At 37.6% G+C, this 25,648-nt stretch overlaps 2 long non-coding RNA genes across 2 annotated transcripts in view; both read left to right on the forward strand.

Annotated features, from left to right (window-relative positions):
• LOC311584946 overlaps nt 1-25,648 on the forward strand; it is a 744,261-nt gene that overhangs the window by 643,969 nt on the left and 74,644 nt on the right. The gene's annotated exons all lie outside the window — the stretch shown is intronic.
• LOC311584945 lies at nt 28-12,284 on the forward strand. Its single transcript, XR_014775046.1, has 3 exons — nt 28-163; nt 4,458-4,533; nt 12,132-12,284. It is a non-coding gene; the product is annotated as an uncharacterized lncRNA (long non-coding RNA).

A 25,648-nucleotide genomic window follows, 5' to 3' on the forward strand; every position in this document is an offset into this window, starting at 1 on the left:
CTCTCTCTCTCTCTCTCTCTCCCACTGTTTTATGTAGTCGTTGACTGTTATTTTACACTTTTTTATATTAAATGTTTTTATTGTTTACATATATTTATATTATTACACATATATCCATTAAACTACCAACAGCAAGAATAACTATGAAACAATCAGGAGTTATGTAAGTGTTACATTGTTAATGTTTTACCTATTTGTATTTGACAGCCTTGAAGAAAACATCTTTCCTATGTTGGTGCATCTAAAATTCTGAATGTAATTCAAAATCTATCATATCTCATCGTTATCATCTTAAAACATCTATCTAGACCTAAAAACATCTTAACCCCTAAAAAACTAAGCTTAATTGTGAAAAGTAAACTACCTGGTCTTCAACCTCATCAGAGACTTGAAAAGGAATAAAATTGATTTCCTGAGTATACATGGAGTGCAGGTTAGTAGATTCTCAAATAAGATAACAGAGCCAGTTTGCCACCTGAGCAGTCACCCAAAAATCTCTATAATGTTGGAGCATCATCTTTAGCCTTCTGGCCCAACATATATGACAGACATAACTGTGAGACAGGAACTACTGAGAATCTGCTTAACATATCAGGGCAAAATATCATCCTTTCCACCACAGACAGAATTCTGCCTAAAAAGCGGCAAGCTTGGATGCGGGCAGAGTTGGCTGTTCTTTTTAAAGTGTCTTTTCATCAGTATTAATTTTTCTTTTCTCTACAGAGTTCCTCTCCATCTTTGCCATCCTGGAGTACACTTTTCTCTTCTTCAATCCTCGAGCAAAGTTGTATTAAAGCCACTTGAGCCTTGCTTTTGATAAATAGTTCCTTATCAAACTGGAGAATTTGTTTATTTATCAGAACACACAGTTTCACTTTCTTCAAACTTCTGTTTCTCTTTTATATTATCTATTAAGAATGTGTGATATTAAGAGGAGTTGTATTCTTAAGCTTTTATCACTGAGGCTTTCTCTAAACCCAACATTTATTTCACACTACTGTGAATGTAATTACTAGTAAGCTGCTTTTTCTCCTCCATACCATGATAAAATAAAGTTTTATTTGACATCCTAAATTATTTGAGAACTACAATGTTTTATTAGTTAGTATTAACTGTTTTATAATTGTTTTCCATATTTTGTTAAGTATTCCATTCATAATTTATAATCTTATGACAATAGAGTATTACAAAAAATGTCATTTGCTACATGTGGTGCAATATTTTAATATAAAAGTTTTAGAAGTAATTATTACTTAAAGATAAAAGCAAATGTTATAAATATATCTGGATTTAATATTTATTTCAGCATGTGTTTATGTTGTATGTATAAAAGTCAATTTACAAGCTTTCAGATTAGCTTCCTTATCCAGTGACATTGAAATAATTATTTGTGGAAGTTAAACATATTTTTAAGAAGAATAGTCACTTTTCCTTCAACAGTATTATAATTATTTTGCAAGAAAAGTTTAGAAGAGATTACAGGGTCAAAGAGCAAAAAGCTAGTAGAGCAATGTGTATAGATACACACAGATGTGTGTGTGTGTGTGTGTGTGTGTGTGTGTGTGTGTGCATTGATACACAGGCCTCATAAATTATCACATGAAAAACAATGGAGGTAGTGTTATTCTTTGACTTTAAATATATCGCCTAGGATGCTCAAAAAAGTTTTGTCCCCAGATAACAGTGAGTTATGATGAGTTGTATAACTTTAAGACCTGGGGGTCTGGCTGAAGAAGCCAAGTCCATGGGGCATTAGCCTTGGGAGCTGTATATTTTCCCCCTGGGTCACAGAACATATTCCTCATTCTTATTTCCCTCTTTGACACTTTCTCTCTCTCTCTCTCTCTCTCTCTCTCTCTCTCTCTCTCTCTCTCTCTGTGTGTGTGTGTGTGTGTGTGTCTCTGTTTCTCTGTATCTCTGTCACTCTGTCTCTTTCTGTCTCTCTGTCTCTCCTTCTCTTTGCTTTGCACCACCATAAGGGGAATACACTCTTCCAGCACAAATAAGTACCTTCATGATACTCTGCAAATACACGGCCATCCAATCATTGAAATGTCAAAAAGCTTTTTGCCAAATTAAGTTCTCCCTTCCTGAAGTTGTTCATACCAGGTATTTATGACAGTAGTAATTGTTTGGATATACTAATAGCAAAGTGCATTAATAAGGGGCAGTACATGTAAATTGAGAGCAGTAGGGAAAGAGCTAGAAACAGTAAGGTAGAAAAGAAACAAAGTTATTTCAGAAACTTTGGCATGTGAGCCTCCATGGATAAGCTGTATAATCACATTCAAAAGAAATGAAACATAAATGTTTAAAATTACACCAACACATGCATGTGTGCACATGCCCACATATGTATAATTAAAATTAAATTGACTTTAAATGTTAAGCTCTGCTCAGGAAGTACACCAATATTACTTTTTATATTGCACCATCATGTATGCTATTATCCACTAAGTTTAACTCTGTGTACACCCTACTCTTTTGTTTTTGTTTTGTTTTGCTTTTGTTTTAACTTTTTTTTAAGTTTCACTATTAGGCACATACAGAAGTAATAAACACATATACACCAAAAAGAAGTTATATAAAGGTGTAAGGAGATTCATGGGACCTTAGGCAAACAGTGATCAGATCCCTAATATTTATATAATTGCTGATTGTCTCACGGTTCTTTTTGTGGTAGGTAGTTTATTGTATTTATGTATAATAATATAAGTATATGTGTAAAAATATTATACAGGGTAAAGAAAAAATTTTAAAAAAGAAAAATAAAGAAAAGAATATTGACTCTCCCTACCTTAGCATCTTTGAGAACTTCCAGAGTACTTCAGCTACAAGTAGAAATTCTTGAGATTCTCCACACCAATGCTGATCTTTGGTTGGCTTGATCTTGTATACTTATATCTTTTGCAGGTGTCCTGGTTAGAATTTCTTTCAATATGATGCAACACGATGACCAAAAACAAGCTGGGGATGAAAGAGATTATTTAATTTACACTTTCATGGCATAATCCAGCATTGAAGGAAGCCAGGACAGTAAATCAAACAAGGCAGGGACCTGTAACCAGGAGCTGATGCACAGCCCGTGTAGGGGTGCTGCTTACATCCTTGCTCAGCATGGCTTGCCCTTTTTCTTACATAACCCAGGACTGCCAGCCCAGGGACTACACTACCCAACATGGACTGGGCCCTCCCTCATCAATGAACAATTAAGAAAACACTCTACAGCTGGACCTTATGAAGACCTTTCTCTCCACTAAGGTCTCCTCTTTTCAGACCATTACTGGCTTGTGTCAAGTTGACATAGGACTATCCAACACACCGGGGAACCACAGCTGCCTTGAGTTCATGACTTTGTGGCACTCTCACGTTCAAAAGAGAGTTCCCTGGCAGTTATTCCCAACTTCTGACAACTATAATCTTCCTTCTCCCTCTTCTCTAATGGTTTTTCATTCACATGGGAAGAAAGTTGATAACTCATTTAGGGTTAAATACTCCTTAGTTGATTGCTTTATGTACCCCGACCTGGGGTGGGTCTGGTGCCTCTTTATATTAATGGCATCTTGTGAAAAAGTAAGCTTGTATGATGGGGATTGAAATCTATGGGCATGGAACAAGTACTTAGAAGATAAGTAGAAAGAAGAACCTAGAAACAAACACAGAGATAAAACATCATACTGACGGAACAGGTTATAGTTAGGAACATATGTAAATTTACATATACATACATGCATGAAATAAAAATTGGGTAAAATGTGAAAATGAATCCAAAGGAGAGCCAGCAGGAGGTGTTCGGGAGGTTTTGGAGGGAGGGAAAGGAAGGAAGAAATATTGTAACTATATTATAATCCCAAAAACAAAATGAAAAGTTTTTGTTTAATACAGCAAGTGGAGTAGGTTCCTGAGCAGCTTTACATACCACATATAATTTATGTCCTCAGTTATGCAAAATGCAAGAATGCAAATGCCTATGAATATTAAAGTAAGCAAACAAAACAATGCTTTTCATAGCAAAGCACTGTGTATTAAAATGTAAACAAGGAAACAGAAGTACATGGAAACAATACCAAGCACAGCAGTAGCACTGAACACACTAGTGAGAGGAACTTTAACAAAGATAATGTTGGCTCAAGAAGCCAGATTTAAAAAAAAAAAAAAAGCCAGCTATTACAACCAAACATTAGGTAGAGCTCCAGGTATCAAGAGTGGGAGGAAAGATAGAATTACCAGGAGGGGACAAGAATTCCAAAAGAAGACCAACAGAGTCCACTAACCTAGGCTTATTGGAGCTTACAGAGACTGAAACACCCAGCGGAGAGCAGGCATGGACTGTACCTAGGCCCTGTCACATACGCAACCAACGGGCAACTTGGTCTTCCTGTTAGTTCCCTAGAAAGTGGAGCAGAACTGTCTCTGACATGGACTCTGGTGCTTGACTTCATATTCCTTTCCCTTAGCTGAGCTGCCTTACCTGACCTTACTGGAAGCGGATACACTTAGTCCTGCTGTGACTGGATGTGCCTGCATGGATTGGTAAGGGGGGAAGGTCCCTTTTATTGAGGAGAAAACAAGAGGGGAAAGAGGAAGAGGGTGGGGGGGGTGGGAGAAGGAGGAGAAAAAGTAGTGTGTGTGTTTGGGATGTAAAACGAATACGTAAATAAATTAAGAAAACAAAGCAAATTATTTACGTAGTGAACGATGAATGCTGGTTTAAGTGAGAACATCCTCCATAAGTTCATGTATTAGAATGTTTGCTTCCCAGTTGTTGAACTGTTCAGGAAGGATTAGTAGACGATGGAAGAGGTGTTTTACTTCGGGTGGATCTTTGGAGTTTCAAAACCACAGTAGTCTGAGCCTGCATTTCATCCCTCCACCGTGTGTGTGTGTGTGTGTGTGTGTGTGTGTGTGTGTGTGTGTGTGCCTCCTGCCTGTGGATCAATATGTAAGCTCTCAGCTAATACTCCTGTGCCATGCCTACCTGCTTGCCTGCCACCACACTGGCTGTTATGATGATCATGGACTAACCGTCTGAAAATGTAAGCAATCCCTGAATTAAATTATTTCCTTTATGAGATGCCTTACTCATGCTGCTTCTTTAAAACCATAAAGAATAGCCAAGACATTATATAATTGATATATGTTAGCTTCCTTTCTGTACCACTGGACAGGATGTTAGGAACTGAAATCAGGTTCTCTAGAAGAGCGGCAAGTGCCTTAACCACTAAGCTATCTCTCCAGGCACATGTTACATTTTCAAAAGGGAACATGTGTGATATTAGTCATCATGACTGGGATAACCTTGTACCAGGAAATGGGAGCATGGTGTTTTCATTAGAATAGTGAGAGGATTAAGTGTGAGTCATATATTCTATTGTTTATCTGAATGGAAGCCAAGTAGATGTATTTATTTAATTTATTTGATTAAATTTTATGATTTTTCCGATTTCAACATGAGAATTTGCTTTGATAAATTATATAAGATAAACAAATACACAGAGTAAATATAATCAAAGAATTACTAGTTCAGTATGACTGCTAGTCCTAAAAGTATGGAACGACAAGGGAAAATACCCATATACAATATATTTTAAAATGATGAGATTTTAAAAGTTGGAAATAACAGATTTTGCTGATAAAATGTAGGACATGTGAGAGCATAAAGACAAATTCGTGTAAAATTATTTAATACTTATTTATAGTACATAGTAGGGGGAGGACTGGGAGAGGAAATGGAAATCAGTACAGCGGAAATCACTCTGGGGCAGGGGAGGCTCCCAAGGAGTCCATGGGAGCAGGAGCAACCCTAGCTGAGACTTCTAGTGGCATGGTTTAAGAAGTCTAAGGTGGCCACCTCATGTAGCAAGGTGGGACTTCCATTGGAGGGAGAGGGACACTACCCATAAAACCTTAGACCCAACATAAAACATCTATATAGATCTAGTAACATCTTAAACTTTAAACAACTAAGCTTAATTGTAAAACTAAACTATCTTGTCTTAAATGCCATCAGAGACTTGAGAAGGAATAAAATTGATTGCCTGAGTATACTGGGAGTGCAGGTTAGTAGCTTTCCACATGAGAAGATGACAGAGACAGTTTGCTGCCTAAACAGTCACCCAAAACTCTCTATAATGTTGGGGCATCATCTTCAGCCTTCTGGACCAATATATCTCACAGACATACTTGTGAGTCAAGAACGATTGGGGACTTGCTTACCCTGACTCGGCAGAGTTTGGTGGTTGACTCTGCCTGCATCTAAGCTTGCCTATTTTTAGACATAATTCTGCATGTGGTAGAAACAAAGACAGTTTGCCAAGGGTATTGTTTGCCACATAATGACAAGATATGATAGATATTGATTTACATTCAGAATTTGAGACACACCAAGATAGGAAAGATGTTTTCTTTAAGGCTGCCAGATACAAATAGGCAAAACACTATGAACGTAACAGTTATACAATTTCTGGTTGTTTCATGGTTTTTCTTGCTGTAGGTAGTTTATTGTATATATATATATATATGTAATAATATAAATGTATATGTAAAAATAATAAAAAATAACTTAGACCCAAATTTTTCCTTGCCTACAAGAAGTATAGGGGTAAAGATAGAGTAGAGATTGAGGGAATGGCAAACCAAGGACTGGCCCAACTTGAAACACTCTGTTATCTTTGCAGACATGAAACTAACAGAGCTGCCTTCTGTCAGGCTTTATCCAGCAGGGGATGGAAACAGATGCAGAGACTCACAGCCAAATAATGGGCTGATCTAAGAGAGTTCTGTGGAAGAGTGGGAGGAAGGATAGAAGGCTATGGAGGGGACAAGAACACCCCAAGAAGGCTTACAGAGTCAACTAACATTGATCCATTGCAACTCAGGAAGAGGGAAGCACCAACCAAAGAGCACGAATGAACTGGACCTAGGTCCCCTACACACATGTAGCAGAAGTGCAGCATGGCAACATGTTCCTCCTCTAGCAATGGGAGCAAGAGCTGTCTCTGACTCTTGTCTGCCACTGGATCCCTTCTCTCTATCTTGGCTGCCTTGCAGGCCCCAGTGGGAGAGGATGTGCTTAGTCCTGTTGTGACTTGAGGTTCCTAGGTGGATTGATACCACTTCGGGCCTTCCCTTCTCTGAAAGAAAAAAAAAAAAGAAGAAGAAGAAGAAGGAAAATGGAGAGAGGGGTTGTGAGGCTGGGACCTGGAAGAGAAGAGGGAGGATGTTGGCATCAGACTATAAAGAGATTAAATAAATAATAAATAAATGGGGAGAAAAGAAATAAATAGACTCAAAGAGTTGGGATTCAAATTTAGAGGTGTCTCTTTATATCTGATTCCAAATCATAAATTTCTCTCCCCCCCCACAGAAAAAAAATGTGAGTTTTAAAAAATAAGATAATAAAATATTTTGCTAATAAAACATAGGTTGTGTGATAACATATAGACAAATTGACATAAAATTATTATTTATTTATTGTTCATAATAGATGAGAAGGTAACACTTAAAAAATAATTAGCTACTATGTGTTCTAAATGAAAACATTTCTGCTTTAAGGGACTAAATATTAGCACAAGGTAAGACCAAAATGATTCCTGAGTGGTGCTATTAATATGAAAACCATAGAAAAAGTAAACAGAGGTGAGGTTAAGGAACTGCATGATTAAAACTCAAGAAAAGGTCCAAATTTATCCCCTGTAATCAGTAAATGATCATGTAAGTAGTCAATCTGTGGCCCCCAAAGCATTTGAAATAATGAGATATGGGTCTTGATTAGAGAAAGTCAAGGCCAGAAAGTAGTAGCTATGAATTAAAGTCTTAGAACATTCATCAAACTACAAAATCTAAAATCTTTTTTTAGACCAAATATTTTCACGATGTGAAAATCCTACCCTACAAACATTGTTTCGTGTACATGATTGTTTAAAAAATCTTTATGTGTAGTAACCTCCAGAGCACCTGTGTAAGATATTTTGAAAAAAAAAAAACCATGAGAATCTTGTTAAATACATAAGCATATGTCATGATGTAGATATACCAACTAAAAATTACACTTCTCATAAGGAATTCACAACCTGTAGTAAATAGAGACAAGTTTAGAAAGTACTCAATGAAGCATGTGAATAATTTCTGTGACTTCAGTCATAACCGTTCACCCTTCTGTGTAGCAGGGATGTGAAAATGTATATAAAGACCGTGAGGTTTGACTCCTACAGAATTAACATTCTGTTGCTTTGGGATCTTTTCTTCTTTCTGTGATCTTTTACTCACCTTTAATTCAACTACATTCAATTATCAAACTAGGCTATCTTTTAAAAAAAATCACAGCAAGGGGTTTTGACTTAGTGTGTCACTGCTCAGTTAAGAGTTTGAATTCGTAAATGTGACAGTAATTATAGCAGGCCTGGGAGTTGTTAAAATAAATAAGTCATGCTCAGTATCCTTGAAAGCATGACCTCCTGAAAGTGGAAACCAAGAGATTATTCTAAAATGTTTATACTAAGAAGGCAATGAGTCATACGTAGGACCAAATATCAAGAACAGAAAAGGTAAAACATTTTTGACAAGAAGATAAGCTCTAAATACATGTTTATCTCTCTCATTTTGTTGTTTTTGTTGCTTTGTCAAAATTAAAGTGATATTTCTGGCCATGAGTTCAGGAAAATGTGCTTGTAGCTACTTGGAAGGGGGCTTCAGTTTCTGAAAAGTGTTCCTACACAGGTGAGCTCTACTTCTCTAGTAATATCCTTGAACTCAGTTCTCCAAGCACCTTACTTAGAACTAGCAGCAGTTTCAAGGGAGTATGCTTTCTAAACTGGGCTCCTTGTGGACTTGTGAGGTGTTTGTATCAGCCACTGCAGAAGAGTAGCCAATAGGTCTCTGGCACCTAAAAATATGAAAAACTATCTGTAATTAACGTCAGTATTTTCCTGTAGACTTGTAAATTAGCTTAATTATTTAAATGTTAAATATTGTCACAAAGATCTTAAAACAAATATTAGTCAGTAATTGAGGCTAATATGAGTAAAAGTAGAGAAAAAAGTGAGTAATAGCAAATATAGACAGTTAACTACAAAATATCAATTGTAGTCAATAAACTAGCCAAGTGTAGGGTCTAAGTAACAAACAGAAATATTAGTTAATTCAACAAAAAGTTATTTCCTTCATATTTGATTTCATTAAATATCAATCAGGTAATCTATTCCCAAAATAATGCATAGCAAAATCAAGTAAAATTTAAAAGAAATACCTTTTATGAACAGGACCTAACTGTTGTCTTGAGAAATCACATACTAATATGATATTCCCTTTTATGATTTACCACAGTGATATGTAAATCTATACTGTCTAATTTACACTAATTGGTTTTATATTAACCTCAAGCTTAACAAAGAGAGTATAATATTGCCTAATTACAAAAACCAAATAAAAGTCACCCAAGTATATTTCTAAAAAAAACTCCCTTTTATTCATTCTATTAATGTAATTTTTTATATTTTTAGATCAGTATTAAATAGGTTTTCCTCATTAACAGCTGATTTATCATAAACCAAATTATTATGATCTGTTAATATGAAACAAATAAAAACTTTCTTCTAGCTTTGCCTCTAGACGTTGTTTTACCAAAAAGAAAATTAAATATGAATCTTTTTTTGGCTCATCCACTTTTTTGGGTTTTGCGTAGTTGTAATATGTGGCCCAGGTAATCCTTTACCCAGTGTGGCCCAAATTAGTACAAATATTGCTTTACTGAAAGTATAAAAAGCAGGATATTTATGTAAAATCAAAAATTTTTATTTCTTCCTTATCCTAATATGTCTGTCTTTTATATATGAAAGTCACAATTCCAAAATAAGTATTGTCAAAAATTATCAGTTTCTGGGAAGATCACAGATGGAGAGTAATTAGTCACCCTAGCTATGTCCAACAAGAATCTTGTATCTAGTTGTGTCTGTGATAGTCGTGAGCAGATTTTATACATCTGCATTGGGTGTGGTCAAGCCCAGGGACTTGGAGAAGTAGGCAAATAAATAAATAAATGAATACTTTTGGGGTAGCATAGGATCTAGGACTAGAAATTCCATTCTTTAAATCTTGACTATAGTTTTGATTATTGGCTATGGGTCCCAAACAAGTTTCCTGAAGGTGTGAAAGTTCTGGTTTTTGGAGGTGTAGTGGGAATTGAACATCTGTACATCTGAGTTGAATTAGTAGACTTCATTTTTTAATTTATTTATTTATTCACCTTACATCCCAGTCATAGTCCCCTCTATTCCATAGTCCCCAGTCCAATCCTCCTACCTTATTTCTCTTCCTTTTTTTTCCTCAGAAAACAGGAGGCCCCTGACCCACTCACCCCACCTCACCAGGTCATAGCAGAACTAAGTATATCCACTACCTCTGTGGTCTGGCAAGGCAGTGAAGTCACGGGGAAGTGATCAAAAAGCAGGCAATAGAGTCCAGGTCAGAGACAGCCCCTCCTTCCTTTACTAGTGGATCTACATGAAGCCTGAGCTGCCCATCTGCTACCTATGTCCAGTCCCTGTATGGTCCTTGGCTGGTGCTTAAGACTCCACAGGACCTTCTGAGCCTTGGTTCGTTGTCTCTGTCAGCATTCTTGTGGAGCTCTTGTCACCTCCTGGTCTCCTTTATCCCTCCCTCTACTTTTCCACTAGACTCCCTATGCTTCACACTATGTTTGGCTGTGGGTCTCAGCATCTGTTTCAAACTATTGGCGGGCGGAGCCTCTCAGACAACAACTTTGATAGGCTCTATCTGCAAGCATAGCAGAGTATCCTTAATAGTATGAGGGGTTGGCTGTGTTCCATGCGGTGGGGATGTGTTGGGCCAGGCATTGGTTGGACAGTCCCGCAGTTCCTGGTCTATGTCTTCTGTCTTTATCCCTGCATGTCGTGTAGACAGGGTAAGTCTTGGATCAAAGTTTTGTGGATGGGTTGGTGTTCTCCTCCTTCAACTAGGAGTCTTGCCTAGTTAAAGGGTGTTCTTTTCAGTCTCCATGGCCTCTGCTACTATGAGTCTCAGGTACCGACCCCTTATCTTAGGGCATCTCTATGAAAAGCTGAAGAACTCCTTTTAATTTTTTTTATTTGAGACAAGTTTTTATAAATTTTCCCAGAATAGACTTCATTTTATACTATCCAGGCCAGGCATGCTGTGAACTTGTGATCCTCCTGACTAGACCTTTTACACAGCGTACACAGCTAGCTTTGCAAGCATATCTAAAGCTACTTGAGGGAAGTAAGCCATGAAACCTCCTACACAATAGCTTTACGCATTATTTTAAATTACCAGTGGCTAGCGTAACAAGAGCCCATTTGTCAATCTGCAGGGGCTGTAGGCAATAACCATGACACTTCACTGCTTCCTAGGAAGAAACTTCAGCATGTAATAATTGCAGACATTCTATCTTCCTTTTTTTTCTTATATTTATGACAAGTCATTTCTGCCACTCATTTCTTTAACCTCTACATCTATCAGTATTCAAAACCATTTTTTGAGAGTTTCTTTGTGTATCCTTGGCTTTTCTCGACTCACTTTGTAAATGAGACTGGACTCACACTCATAGAGATTTTTTTTTTGCCTGTCTTTGCCTCCTACAGTGCTGGATTACAGGATTACACCACCCTGCCTACATCAAAACCAATATCTCTCTCTAATATAAGTAAGCACATTAAAAGCAATTGCCCTTTCATGGGAAAAACCTAAAAATTAGAAGTTGCATTTGGTAACTCAAGGTAGTGCACTAAATTAAACCTCCTAGGATGCTTCACCTTCTTATGGATGAGTTCGCAGTAGGGGAAATCATCATTAATAATAATTTTGAACTCCTATTTTGTGAAAATTACCAATCAAACTTCTAAAAACTATCTCAGCTTATTTAAAGACAATTTCTGTAAATCTTTCGGTGCAAAAGGTATAGTCAGGAGACTCACAGGTTCACAGCATGCCTGGCCTAGAGTAGGATACAAAGTCTATTCTGGGAAAATTTGTAAAAACTTGTCTTAAAATTGAAACTAAAATATAAAATCCTTTCAAGATTAAAGGTACAGAATATTTTTTAGCTAACCTTGTTCCGAAGACAAAGTATGAATTATGTTTCTTCTCAACTGCAGGTGAATGATGCCATCCACTCCCCTACCACCAACAGAGAGCAATGATTCTCTATAACCCTGCAGTCAATTATTTTATCATCTCTGTATCTTCCCATGAATATTCACTCTTGTAAGAAGAACTGCAACCAGATCACTGGAGAATCAGGATTTCAAATGAGCACTGGAAAATCATATTGCCATTTGGCTATAAGCAATTTTTGAAAGTGGAAAACAGTGTATTTACCACACCTGGTGAGCGCCTAATTACAATGGTCTATGCTAATCATTTACGAGCATTTGTCATTTTAATTAATTACTCAGGGCTCAATTCAATCCCTCTGCTACAGTATAAAATTCCCTTTGATTTAAATAGGTGTAATTGTTACCATAAAGTAACAGCCTTTGTGGAATCTGTGGTCTTCATGCAATCATAGAATATCATATAAAAGCCATCCCTGATGTGAAATTTAGGTTGTCTCCATTTAGAATCATTATTGCCTTTCTTTTCTTTGTGGCTATGAATTTAGAAAATCTATTATATGTTTTAAACTAATTTTCAGAAGTCTGCCTTCAGTCACAACTTTTATCTTTAATATCATTAAAAGTTCTCAAAGGGGACTTTATTGTGTTACATTAATAGGCATTTCAAGCACATATTACAGCCAGATATAGTCGGCAGCTTTATTTGCCTAAAGGCAAGTCAATCATAGGAATATCAAGATTAGTTTCAAACATTAGGGAAACAGCCTCAATTATTTATTCAATATCTTTTATTTTTTATTGTTAAAGAGTTTTCATACATACATATAATGATTAAATGATTAAACCCATACTTTATTCCCTCTCCTCCAGTTCTTCCCTTATGCCCTGCTACCACCACTACTTTTTCTCCTAAACTCATACTGTCATTCCATCTTTCCTGGTAGGCCTGGGCACTGCAAGGCTGGAATTGCAGGCTCCTCTTTAAGGAAGACCCCGGAGCCATTGGTTTCTGGGTGGAAAAAGGTGAAGTGCAGAGACAAAGGTTCCACCTCTCTCAGGAATGGCATTGTCTGGACTGAGAAGGATGGAACACAGAAAGTAGATTCCTGCCAGGAGATCTCCAGTGGAGCCAAAGCCAGAGCTGTGGGAAAAAAGATCCCTCCTCCCCTCTATCCCCCCTCCCATAAGTGTTACAGCTTTTTTTTTTTTTGCTCAGTTGCCAATACCAGGCCAGTTGGTAGCAAGGAGCTCAGGTCTCTGACACCTGACCTATGCAACAAGAACAAGTCCATGGGTGGCTGCTTCCAGAACAGCCAGGAAAAGAAACTCAGCACTCCTAAACTGAGAAGCTAACACTGAGTAATTAATCTCACAGGTTAATCGTAGAAGCCTCCAAAGCTGGCAGTAATCCTGCAGTGTTACAGCCCTTCCATTAAGAAACAACGCTAATGGCAAAGGGTGTGGGCAAAGGCCTGTGCCTGTTAGCTTCAAGGAGTCTCAGGTAGTCATGGAGTGAGAGAGAGTTTATTTTGTGAAAAAGGTACATTATACATCTTGGGCAGTAGGAGGGGTTTTTGGGGGGTGAATGTGGTTGATTTACTGGGGCTATGAGTGCCAGGGATACTTCATTTACATGCAGCACCACAGACTATCATAAGAAAGGGAATAGAGTACTTAATTATCTTATGGGCAGCAAAGGGTGGAGGGGTGGGGGCAGGGGAAAAATTTCCAAGTACTGAAAAAAGTCATTGGTTTAAAGCTAAGCCAAGAAATCTCATTAGCTTGAAGGGTATTCTCAGGAATTCCCAGGTGCACACTGACATGGTTTCTTTTCAGGAAAAGAGTTGAGCCTGTAATTTTCCTGAGGCCTATGTGACACTCCTTAGAGGAACTGAGGTTTCCCCAGATCAGGCAGAGAGGAGGAAACCCAGTTAGGAAGGGAATCCTTCAATTTAGCACTGAGCTCAAGGGCTATCTGGTAATGTCAGACTATGATCTTAATAATGGGGTCCCAAAAGGGTTGTGATCCATAGGTTGGAAAACACTAATATAGGGGGGAAATGGTTAGCTGAATCTCAAAAGAAAACAAAATTCTATTTCCCCCTCAGCAATCAATTGTCCATAGGTACTCAGCTAAGGATGGCATGTCTTATGACCCTTCACAACTCACAGCTGGTTTTATGTATAGAGTAGCAGTAACTGAGTTCATGTGTGCAACAGCCATGTTACATTAGGTGAATAATGTATCCTTGAAAAGCCCATCACCATTTACTCTCACAATGTTTTTTACCTTTCTTCCATAATGGTCCTTGAACAAGGGATCTGATGCAGTTGTCCCAATTAGAACAGAGCTCTCTCCAGTCTCTTACTCACCAAACTAAACAGTTGTATGTCTCTAATTTCATTATCATACACTTCAAAAAGAAGCTGACTCAATGTTAGTGAGGGTTAAATGGGCACCAATTATAGTCCTGATCCTAGTAAGGGTAGGAATAGCAGATCTATTATAAAAACAGACAACCACCAGTTAAGGGATAGCTCTACCCACAATGAGGTGGGCTGTACCTCATCAATCACCATTAAGAAAATGCCCTAAGCCTGCTTACAGCCTAATCTTATGAAGGCATTTTCTTAATTGATGTTCCCTCCTCTAAGATGACTTCTTTTGTGTGTTAAATTGACATGAAACAATAAAGCATAACGGCCCTTTCATCAGGTTCACACTTAGAACATCACTGTAAAGCAACAACCTTTCTTTTGTGTTCATCCACAAGATCACACATTAATATAAGCATCACACTGTGAAACATTTTACACACTTTAAAAGTCCCACAGTCTTAAGACTTTTAAGCATGGAAACATTCAGTCTCTTTAAATTGAAAGTCTCTCCACTGTGAGATCCTAAAACATCAAAGTTAAGTTAAATAGTTTCTTAATTACAAAGGAGAGTATTCAAGGCTACATAGAGAAACCCCATCTTGAAAAAAACAACAAAAACAAAACAGCACAGAACAAAACAAAAAACAAAACAAAACAAAACAAAACAAAACAATCAAAAAGAGAATATTGAGAATCCTGGAATGTTGGGTTCATTTTAATCTCATGTATAAGGTTGTACAGCCACTTTGGACTGACCTCAGTGACTTATCCTAATTTGCTCTGAACTGCTGCAGAAGTGTGGTTTTGACAGCTGAAGATAATTTCTGTGATTGGGTGACATTTGGAATCCTGGGAACTGTTGTTTTTAAACAAAATCCCAACTATTTGATTTTACAAATAGACTCAGGAGCCAGAGGCTGGGGTGAAAGCCTATGAGCTAAGAGAGGCAGAGAAAGAATCTAGCTGATCTTCTTACTCAGTGGGCATCCCAGAAGGAAATAATCCCTTCTCCTGTAGAGAAATGTTAATTCAGAACATGCTGTTCTGGCAAGAGATCACATCGGTGGACAGTCTAGGTCTGATCTGACTGGAATACAACCATGCCTTTAATCTAGAAGACAGAGGCAAACAGATCCAAGACAGAGCCATCCAAGTAAAGAAAAGCTTAAATCCAGGCATGGTGATACATGCCTTTAATTCCAAACAATGAAAGTGAAACTAGTTTTTAGAAGGACGCACCCATGTGACTTCTAATTGAGTGGCAGGAAAGATGATGCATCAGAGATTTAGCAGAATAGGATACACCCAACTCCTCATGAGAAGAGAGAGGAAAGGGAAGCCACTTAAGAGGCAGTTTTTCAGAGAGAGCGAGAGAGAGCAGGCAGTTTTACCAGGAAAGTAATAGAGAGATGGGTTGCACAAAGAGAGAGAGAGAGAGAGAGAGAGAGAGAGAGAGAGAGAGGGAGGGAGGGAGAGAGAACTCTCAGGTAATGTCAGAATGAGCCAGAAAATGATAAGCCAAAAGATTAGAGCAGATTATTGAGTTATCTAAAGCCAAGCAGAGCAATTATGGGCTGAGAAAAGCTAGATTAAATAAGTCAGTTGGGACCCTCTGGATCCTTCTATTTCCCCATGTTAGCACTCAGAGAAAGAATAGGCAGACTATCAAGATGAGACTTGATAGGCTATAATCATAGGGTGGGGAAGGAGGTCCCTCTGTCACAGACCTAGGAGAGGGGAATAGGGAGAAAAAGGGAGGGAGGGAGGAACCAGAGGAGATAAATAAGGCGATAACAATTGAGATGTAATCTGAATAAATTAATTATAAAAAGTAAATAAATAAGTAAGTCAGCTGGGAGAGGACTATGCCTAGACCAGCAGGAGGTACTAAGCCTTGTAGACAACAATAGAGCCAAGAAAATGAAAGTTACTATTACATTCTCCTTCTCCATGCTGTCTTAAAAACCCCTCAAAATGAATGTCCCTCCTTTCTCCATCCTGAGCATCTCTCCATCTGTTCTCTAGATTTCCTCTCAATCTCTTATTTTTTTCCCTATGTTCACTCCCTGTCAACTGATTATTTGCTGTCTCTTGATCTATGGTTGATTATATTTAATCTTGTTTACAGAAAACTCTTGAATTAAAAGTGTGTTCTAGGTAGGGCTGAGCCACACCAAAACTACAAACAGATTTATTTTTCCAGTACACAATCTTGGGATTCATTGTGCAATAAAATGTCCTGACACAGGCAATATTTCAGTGGGCACATAAGTTAGAAGGCCTGGAGAGGTGGAATCAGTAGTTCTTGGTCACTGTTTGTTAGTAGCCAGAGTCAAAGAATAAACAAAAAGAAAGTAATTAGGTTCAGGAAGTTTCCTAATTCCTTTCTCTCCTTTATCCTTGTTTCTCTCCTATCTTGGGTTACATAGTGAAACCAGGAATACAAAGGATGAGATAAAAGAAGAACCCACAAAGTATCAAAGACAAGCTACAAAAAGGAACCATGACAGAGTCATATCATTCAAAGCAAAATCAAATTCCAAGAGTGTAAATCACCAACTATCCCATATCTAGGATTCACTCATGAATGTCTGCCCTTCTCCAAAGAGCCTGGATCACTTCTCTATTTCCTTCTTCTACAAAACACACAGCTTACATTCTAGGCTCAGAACAGCTCCACTCCATTGCTGTTCTGTTCTTGATGGTCTTCCCATGCTACTGGCATCTCCAAAATGCTGGAGTCTACTACGGCAGTAACTGGAGTGCACTTTCTCCATTAGCCTCTTCTGGACTCTCTTTATGGTATGAAGCCTCAACTTTATGCACAGTCACTTCAGACCTGGTGCTTTCACAGCATGTTCTCCAGTGGCCTCTGTTCCTTTAGAATCAACACCACCTGGAAGACTCTTCCATATGACCAAATTTGCGTACCAGAAAAAGAAATAACTTTAGATACCTCTTAACACAGCTTGCATATGCCGAATGTGAGGAAACACTTCCCAGACAATTTCATGTAAAGGATCTGGTCTTTCTTTTCTTTGTTTTGCTTTTTACTGAAACAAATGTGTTTCTTGTGTATATCTTGATTAGTGTATTTCCTCCCTCTCCTCCTCTCAATTCCTTCCCACCTCCTCTCCCACTTGACCTATTCCCTTTCTGTCTCTCATTAAAAAAGAGCAGTCACCAAAGAGATAATAATAATACGTAACAAAATAAAATATAATAAGATAAAACAAAAAGTATCACATTGAAGTTGCACAAGACAAACCAACAGAAGGAAAAGAGAAATCACAAGAATCAGTGACTCACTCTTTCCCGTACTCAAAAATCTCATGAAAACGCTAAATTGGAAGAGACAGTGTTTATGAAGAGAAGCTGGTACAGCTTCATTCTTGTGAGTTCATATGAACTTTGCTCATGTTGATTTAGAGGCTTAATTTTCTTGTTGTCCTCCATCCTATATGCCTCTTACCCTGTATCTGCTTCTTTTTCCATTGGTTTCCCAAAGCTTTAAAGGGAAGAATTTGACAGAGACATCTATTTAGGGCTCCTTGACCCAACGTCTCTTTATTTCTTTGCATAATGTCTACCTGCAGGTCTGTATTTTTTTCCATCTGCTACAAAAGATAGTTTCTCAGGTGGTGAATGAAACAAGCACTGATTTATGCATATAATAAAACATCACCAGAAGACATTTTATGACTTTTTAAAATATAAGTTGTTGTTTTACCTTAGATCCCTAGGCTATATCATCCTTGGTCATTTAAGCAGTGTCCAGATTATGTTCCATATTGTGGAGTAGGCCTTAAGTCAAATCAGGTTTTGTTTAGCTATCCCCACAATCATTGTACCACAGCTACCCTAGAAAATCCAGCAAGCAGGAGTTTGTAGCTGGTTTGGTGTTTATGTTTCTCTTTTGGTAATGTGTGCAGAGTATCTTCCTGTACCAAAGATGCTATACTTTAGGGGTAAAGTATCTATGTAGACACCAGCTGGACTTATGCACATTCAACTAGTTGTTTAGGTATTGTCTTCACCAGTTGAGCCTTGCTGTCAGTTTGTGAAAAGCACATAATTGTACTGGAAATAGCCAGTGTTGTTTGGGAATTCCCATGGGATCCCTTTGGCCAACAACTTAATTATATGTAAACCCACTTCTAGTACTGGTTTAATTTGATGACAAGAGATGGTTAGCTGAGATTCTGTTGCCTCCATTATTTGGGAATTTCCTTTGGAGCACCTTCAGATACGTATATATTTTAGAAAGTTTCTATTGTATTAAGTTTCTATACTACCCTCAAATGACCTCTACTTTTAGCTCTCTCTTTCCGTTTTTCCTCTTGCAATCCTCTTATCCCACCTACTCCCCATTTCTTCCTCCTATTCTTAGATGGTATGAATAGACCTCCTTACAACTGTAAAGTAGAGTAGATGCTGGTCTCTTATTAATCCCTGCAGATTAGCTGATTAGTTACCTGTAGATGACCAGCATCAATTGTCCCAGTACAGAAAAAGTTTCAGGTGTTCTGGTATTTTATTAATCATGGCTGCTTCTTCAGTCCCAGCTAACCAGAACTCTAGATACTTAACTCAAAGTCGCAGTGGTAGAGTCATTAAGGGGCTATCAGCTTCCCTCTGAAACATCACAAAGCAGGCTTCCATTTTTGGCACTGCTTCAACATTCCTACCTTCCAAGCCTTCACAAAACAGCTCACCAAGTTTTGCATACTTGATGACTTTTCTTGCTGAAAGTGCCAAAGTCCTCCCACAATCCTCAAAACAACATGATCATGTCTACTATCCTGTTAGAGTTAGACAGAGAAAACGGGTCTAATGTAGTTCAGTGGTCTTTGGTGTGTTTTGATGTCAGTTTCATTTAGTTCTAAGAATATTTGTATTTCTTTCTTCTTCTTCTTTTTTTCTTTTTGTTTTGTTTTGTTTTGTTTTGTTTTTTTCGAGACAGGGTTTCTCTGTGTAGCCTTGGCCGTCCTGGACTCACTTTGTAGACTAGGCTGGCCTCGAACTCACAGCGATCCACCTGCCTCTGCCTCCCGAGTGCTAGGATCAAAGGCGTGCACCACCACGCCCGGCTTTGTATTTCTTTCTTGACTTCTCCTTTGACTCACTCATTATTCACTGATGAGTTGATTAGTCTCCATGAGTTCATATACAAACTAGAGATTTGTTTGCTGTTGATTTTAAGTTTTGTTGAATAGCGGTCTGTTAGAATACTTAGGGTTGTTTTGATTCTTCTTGTTGTTGTTGTTTGACAAAGTTTGGTTTATGTCTCACCATATGACCTGTCTTTAGAGACTCTTCCATGTATTGATGTGTATATTGTACATTCTTTGGGGTTTTGATGGGATATTCTTAAGTTAATTAATTAGTAATTCCATTTGATGTGAGATGCCATTTATTTCAGAAGTTCATTTATTTATTTTTTCTGAATCAGCTATCTATCGGAGAAAATGAGGTGTTTAAATCACATATAATTATTTAGTTTGTGTTAATCTGTACCTCTAAACCTCTAATTCAATTAATAAACCTTTTAAGAAAGTACATGCACCAGCATTTGGTGCATATATCTTTAGTATTGTATTATTTCCTCCATTAATCCATTCTTTGTTTATTATGCTATGACCTACCTTGTCTCTTCTGACTATTTTTAAATTGAAGTATATTTTTTCAGATATTAAAATTGGAATATCTGCTTGTTTCATGAGACTGATTACTAAGAATCCTTCTTTGAATCTTTTTCTTGAACCGATGTCTATATTTAAAGCTGGCTTTCTTGTTGACAATTGATGGACTTTGTATGCATTTTAATTATAGAGCTGTTTCCTGTCTTTGGTGTGGTTAGTTGAAGATATATCGTGTTTACAGTCATGTTTGAAAAGTGTGTGTAGATTGCATTCATTGTCTTGTGTTGTCCTTCATCTGGGTTATGCGCTTAGTTGTGATGTGTACCTTTTTTGTTTGTTTTTTGTTTTTTTTCCTTTATTAATTTATTCTTGTTACATCTCAATGGTTATCCCATCCCTTGTATCCTCCTATTCTTCCCTCCCTCCCATTTTCCCCTTATTCCCCTCCCCTATGACTGTTCCTGAGGGGGATTACCTCGCCCTGTATATGCTTATAGGGTATCAAGTCTCTTCTTGGTATCCTGCTGTCCTTCCTCTGAGTGCCACCAGGTCTCCCCCTCCAGGGGACATGGTCAAAGGTGAGGCACCAGAGTACATGAGAAAGTAATATCCCACTCTCCACTCTACTGTGGAGAATGTTCTGTCTATTGGCTAGATCTTGGTAAGAGTTTAAGGTTTACTGCCTGTATTGTCCTTGGCTGGTGTCTTAGTTTGAGCAGGACCCCTGTGCCCAAATCTGCCTATCATAATGTTCTACTTGTAGGTTTCTAGGACCCTCTGGATCCTTCTACTTGCCATTCTTTCATGCTTCTCTCATCTAGGGGCATGTCCCATGAAAGCCTTCACTTACCGGGAAACTGAGACAGAGGGGAGGACATTCTATTGGGACTTGTGATGTGTACTTTAATAAGTTATAGCTTGTTTACTTTCCTTCTTCAGTTTCTCTATAGTGCTTACTCTTTATAGCTTAATTATATTCTGTTGTGTAAAAGTGCCAAATTTTCTTCACTAGATTTCTATCTAGATTTCATATTCATCAGTGAATAGATGTCTAGGTTGTTTCCTTTCTCTGTCTATGTTGAATAAGGCAGCAATGAACATATATTAGCAAATATCTCTGTAGTGTGATGTAAGTACGTCCTTTGGGTATATGCACAAAAGAGAGGTACACCTGGATCTTCGGGTAAGTCTATTTCTAGTTTTTCAAGGAACCTCTCCACTAATTTTAGTAATGGCTAAACAAGTATGCACTCCCATCAGTAGTGAATATGTCTTCTCTTTCCTTTCCCCAAATCAAAAGTGGCATCTGTCTTATTTTAAGCAATAAAAGGCAAAATAAAACCTCAAAGTAGTTTTACTTTGATTTTTTCACAGTTAAGTATAATTAGCATCATTCAACATGAACAAGTCAGCTTTAACTCAAACATGGTGGAAATGCTCAATATTAAGTGAATTTAGGTGCATAAATATACTCAAGAAGAGAAAGAACATGATCTTCTCATTAGACAAAGAAAAGACCTGTACCAAAATCTTTTCAATATAAAAGTCCTACAAAATCTAGGCATACAGTGGATAAATTTCAATATAATAAAGATAAATTACAGCAAGCCTAAAGTCAATTTAATCAGAAATAGAGAAAAACATTGAAATATTTTTTCTTAAAATCATAAATAAGACAAATATATATACTTTCTTCATTTCTGTTCTATACAATGCATGAATACTTAGCAGGAACAATAACATAAATGAAATAAAAAAGGAAGAAAGGAAGAAGCCAACATATATTTATTTCCAGATAATATTCTATGCCTAAAACACCCTAAATAATATGCTATAAAACTCCTGTATCTAATATACAGGTTCATAAAATAGTAGGGTACAAAATTAATGTGTAATAATCAGGAGTCTTCTTATATAGTAAGACTATATAGCGTATATAGTAAACATTATATAGTAAATATACCTCCAAAAAAGGAAATCAAGGAGACACCTTAAAAATATTGTAGAATGAATCTAACCCAAGGAAATCAGACACTTTACAAACAATGAAAATTTGATGAGAGAAATTGATGAAGATATGAGACGGTGAGAATGCATCTCATGTTCAGAAAATGGTAGGATTTATATTGGGAAAATAGCCATACTTCCAAAAAGCAATCTACAGCCTCAATGCAAATATCATCAAAATTCCAAAGCAATTCATCATAGACATTTGAAAACACATAGGACTATGGATGGGTGGTCTAAACAATCCTGAACAACAAAAACACTGATGATATAGTACCATTCCTTATTTCAATTTATATTACAGAGATATAGTGATAAAAATAGCATGATTCTAACATACAAACAGACACATTGATCTATGGAATACAGTTAAGGATTCCTACCAATTATACTATCCTACAGTCCTGATTATTGACAAGACCCAAAATACAGCACCATCAATGAATGTTGATAGTCTAACTGAATAATATGGGGAGTAAGGGCTACCTCTGACATGGACTCTGGTGCCCACTTGCTGATCACTCCCATATGGTGGGGTGGCCTTGCCAGTCCACGGAGGAAGAGGATGCAGGCAGTCCAGATGAGACTTGATGGACTGGGGTCAGATGATAAGGGAGGAGGGCTACCCTTTCTGAAGACAATGAGAGGGGAAGGGGGGATGGGGGGGGAGGGTTGGACCTGGAGAAGATGAGCAAGGGGGCTACAATCGGGATGTAAAGTGAAAGAACTAAAAATAAAAACAGAAATAAAATATTAAGACAGAAAAATTAAAAAACTATATTCCTATATTTCACACTGCACAAAATCTACTCCAAATTGGACAAAAATCTCAATTTAAGACTTGAAATTTATAATCTGTTAGAGGCTTCTCTAATGGAACAGGACAAACAGAAATATATGTTAAAAGAGTTTTTATTATATTAGCTTACATAGCATGATCTAGGTAGTCCAATAATAACACAATAGCAACTCTGATGGTATGCGCAAAGCATGCACAAACTCAAGGTAAGCAATATCCCAGCATGAAAAGGATGCATATGGTGGTGGCAGTCTCACCCCTAACTAAAAAACTGTTTGCAATCAATAGCTTCAGAAAGACGCAGATTCTCTGACTGTAAATGTTGCGTTATGATGTGTTTTAGCAGTTTTGATCTGGGACTCTGCTGTCTTCAGTTTCATTGGACAACTAAAGAAACTGTGCTTAATGTAGGGGAAGGCATGCTACAGCAATAGGATGGACAGACTTGAAAGCAAAAGTGAAGACTAGAAGTCAGAAAGAAAAGCTTCTTTCTTCCACACCATTTTATAAAGTCTGGTACCAGAAAGGCCATCTATGTTTAGTGAGAGTCAACCCTTTCAACAGACAAAATATATATATATTTAAATACCTCACCAACTTTTGTTTTAGTTAAGTCTAACTTCTCTTTAACTGATGATGAAGATTATATGTCAAAAGGAGAAAGCAAGCAAAGTACTTCAAATCATAGGTACATAAAATGACATTCTGAATAAAAGCCCAGAAACACAATAATTAAAAACAGAATTGATAAAGGATACATAGTAAAACAATACCAACTACAAAGGAAATTTCTGTACAGCAGAGAAAACTGTCAGTGGAGTAAAGAGGCAGCCCACAGGTGGAGAAAGATCTATGTGATTATGCCTATCCCTAAGCATCTTTAATTTTTTTCTCTGAGCTGTGCTGCTAGTTTTGAATAGTTTTAATAACATTAAAACAATTACACAGCCAATGTTATAATGCAATGATTCATAGCTTTATGATGAAACTGTATGTTTTGAGTAAAGTAAAATTCTGGAAAATAAGTAATTGTTATTGACATTATTGGGCTAACTTACTAGAAAACACTATAATAGTTACTTAAGGAAGTTTTTGTGTCATTGATGTTTGTCGCACTGTGCTTAGTGCATTTGTTAAGCAAGGGCTGTTTATTGCCATAGGCTCATACTAACTTTATTATGTACTTAAACTACAGCATATGCAAATCTAATTGCTTTACATGAAAATGGCTAAATCATAACAATAATTTTTCAATACTTTATACTTCTATCTATTTTTAAATAATATTTTATCACTTCTTTGGGAATTTCATACAATTTATTTGAATAATTTTCTCCCACTCTGCCAGTTCTTTTCATTCACTTCCTATTTAACCAACTCTGTGTCCCTTTTTTCCTTTTCTTTTCTTTTCTTTTCTTTTCTTTTTCAACAAATCGAGTTCAATTTGTATGGCCAAATACTTTTGGGTGTGAGAACTATTACAAGAACTCTTTGACCTAACAGGTTCTATACCATTAAAGACAACAGATTCTCTTACAGAAGCTATCAGTTCCTAATAGTTCCTCAGGTAAGGGTGAGACTGTGCTGGTTCACAATCCTTATGCTGGGATTTTGCCAGACTTGCACTTGTACAGATCTTGTGCATACTGTTACTCTTGCTGTGTGTTCATTGGTGCAGCTTCCTGTCTTTGTAGTTAGTAACCACCTCTGTAATTATTCTTCCCCAACCTATGTGATGAACTCTAAGCTTTATGGGAGATAGTATGATATAGATGTATGGTAACCAGTTGTGAATCTCTGTGATAACTGTCATCTCCTGAAGAAGCTACTCTGAGGAATATTGATAGATGTGTTACATTTGGGTATAAAAATAAGTCACCATGCACAAATTTACTACTGTAACCATTTGGCAGAATAATAGTGGTAGTTTTTCACCTACAGCCTATGACCAATTTAGGCACTATTTCCTAGCTCCAATAATAGGTCATTCCTCGATTGGGGCTTAAATCCAGCAGCTCTTCTGGTGGATCCGGTGGGTGACCTGAGATAAGATGTACCTGTGTTATACACTGTGGTGTCTCCTCTCAGCAGGGAGACTCAGATGCTGCTGATTTTGTTGCCCACAGCTCTCTCTAAGAACTGGAAGTGAGAAGTTGTGTGCTCTACCAGGCAGCTAATCTAGGAACTTTCTATGGATTGGCCAGGTGACCTTATATCAGACCCACTTGTGTTCCAGGTTGTGGAGTCTCCCCTAAAATAGAAGACCCAGATGCTGGTGCTTTTTTTAGCCCACAGCTCCCTCTGAGACCCAGAACTCAAAAGCTGTGTGTGTGCCTGTCCAGCCCTTGGAGCCTGGGCCTGGGCCTTCAGTGACTGGAGGACTTTTCTGTGGATTAGCTGGATGACCTGCGGCCAGCCCAACCACCCATCCTCCACACAGTGTGGACCCCTCTTACCTGGGAATCACTAGCACTGGTGTTCTGTAGTTCTGAGTTTGGTCCTTAGGTCGCTGTGTAGTCACTGCTCTCCCGCTGAGCAAACAAGGTCTGTCTTTGGTGCAGTCATGTTGGATCCTCCCAGACATCCCATCCCTTAGCCCACTTAAGCCTACCTATTTTATTTTACTCTTTGTGTCACTACATAAGATCTCTCTTACATTAAGATCCCCACACCTTCCATAGCCACTCACTAATCCCCTAGCATCTACTGGTATTTCCAATGGAAATTCA

This window comes from Acomys minous, assembly GCF_964271855.1.
Source record: "Acomys minous genome assembly, chromosome: 15".
Lineage (NCBI taxonomy): Eukaryota > Metazoa > Chordata > Mammalia > Rodentia > Muridae > Acomys > Acomys minous.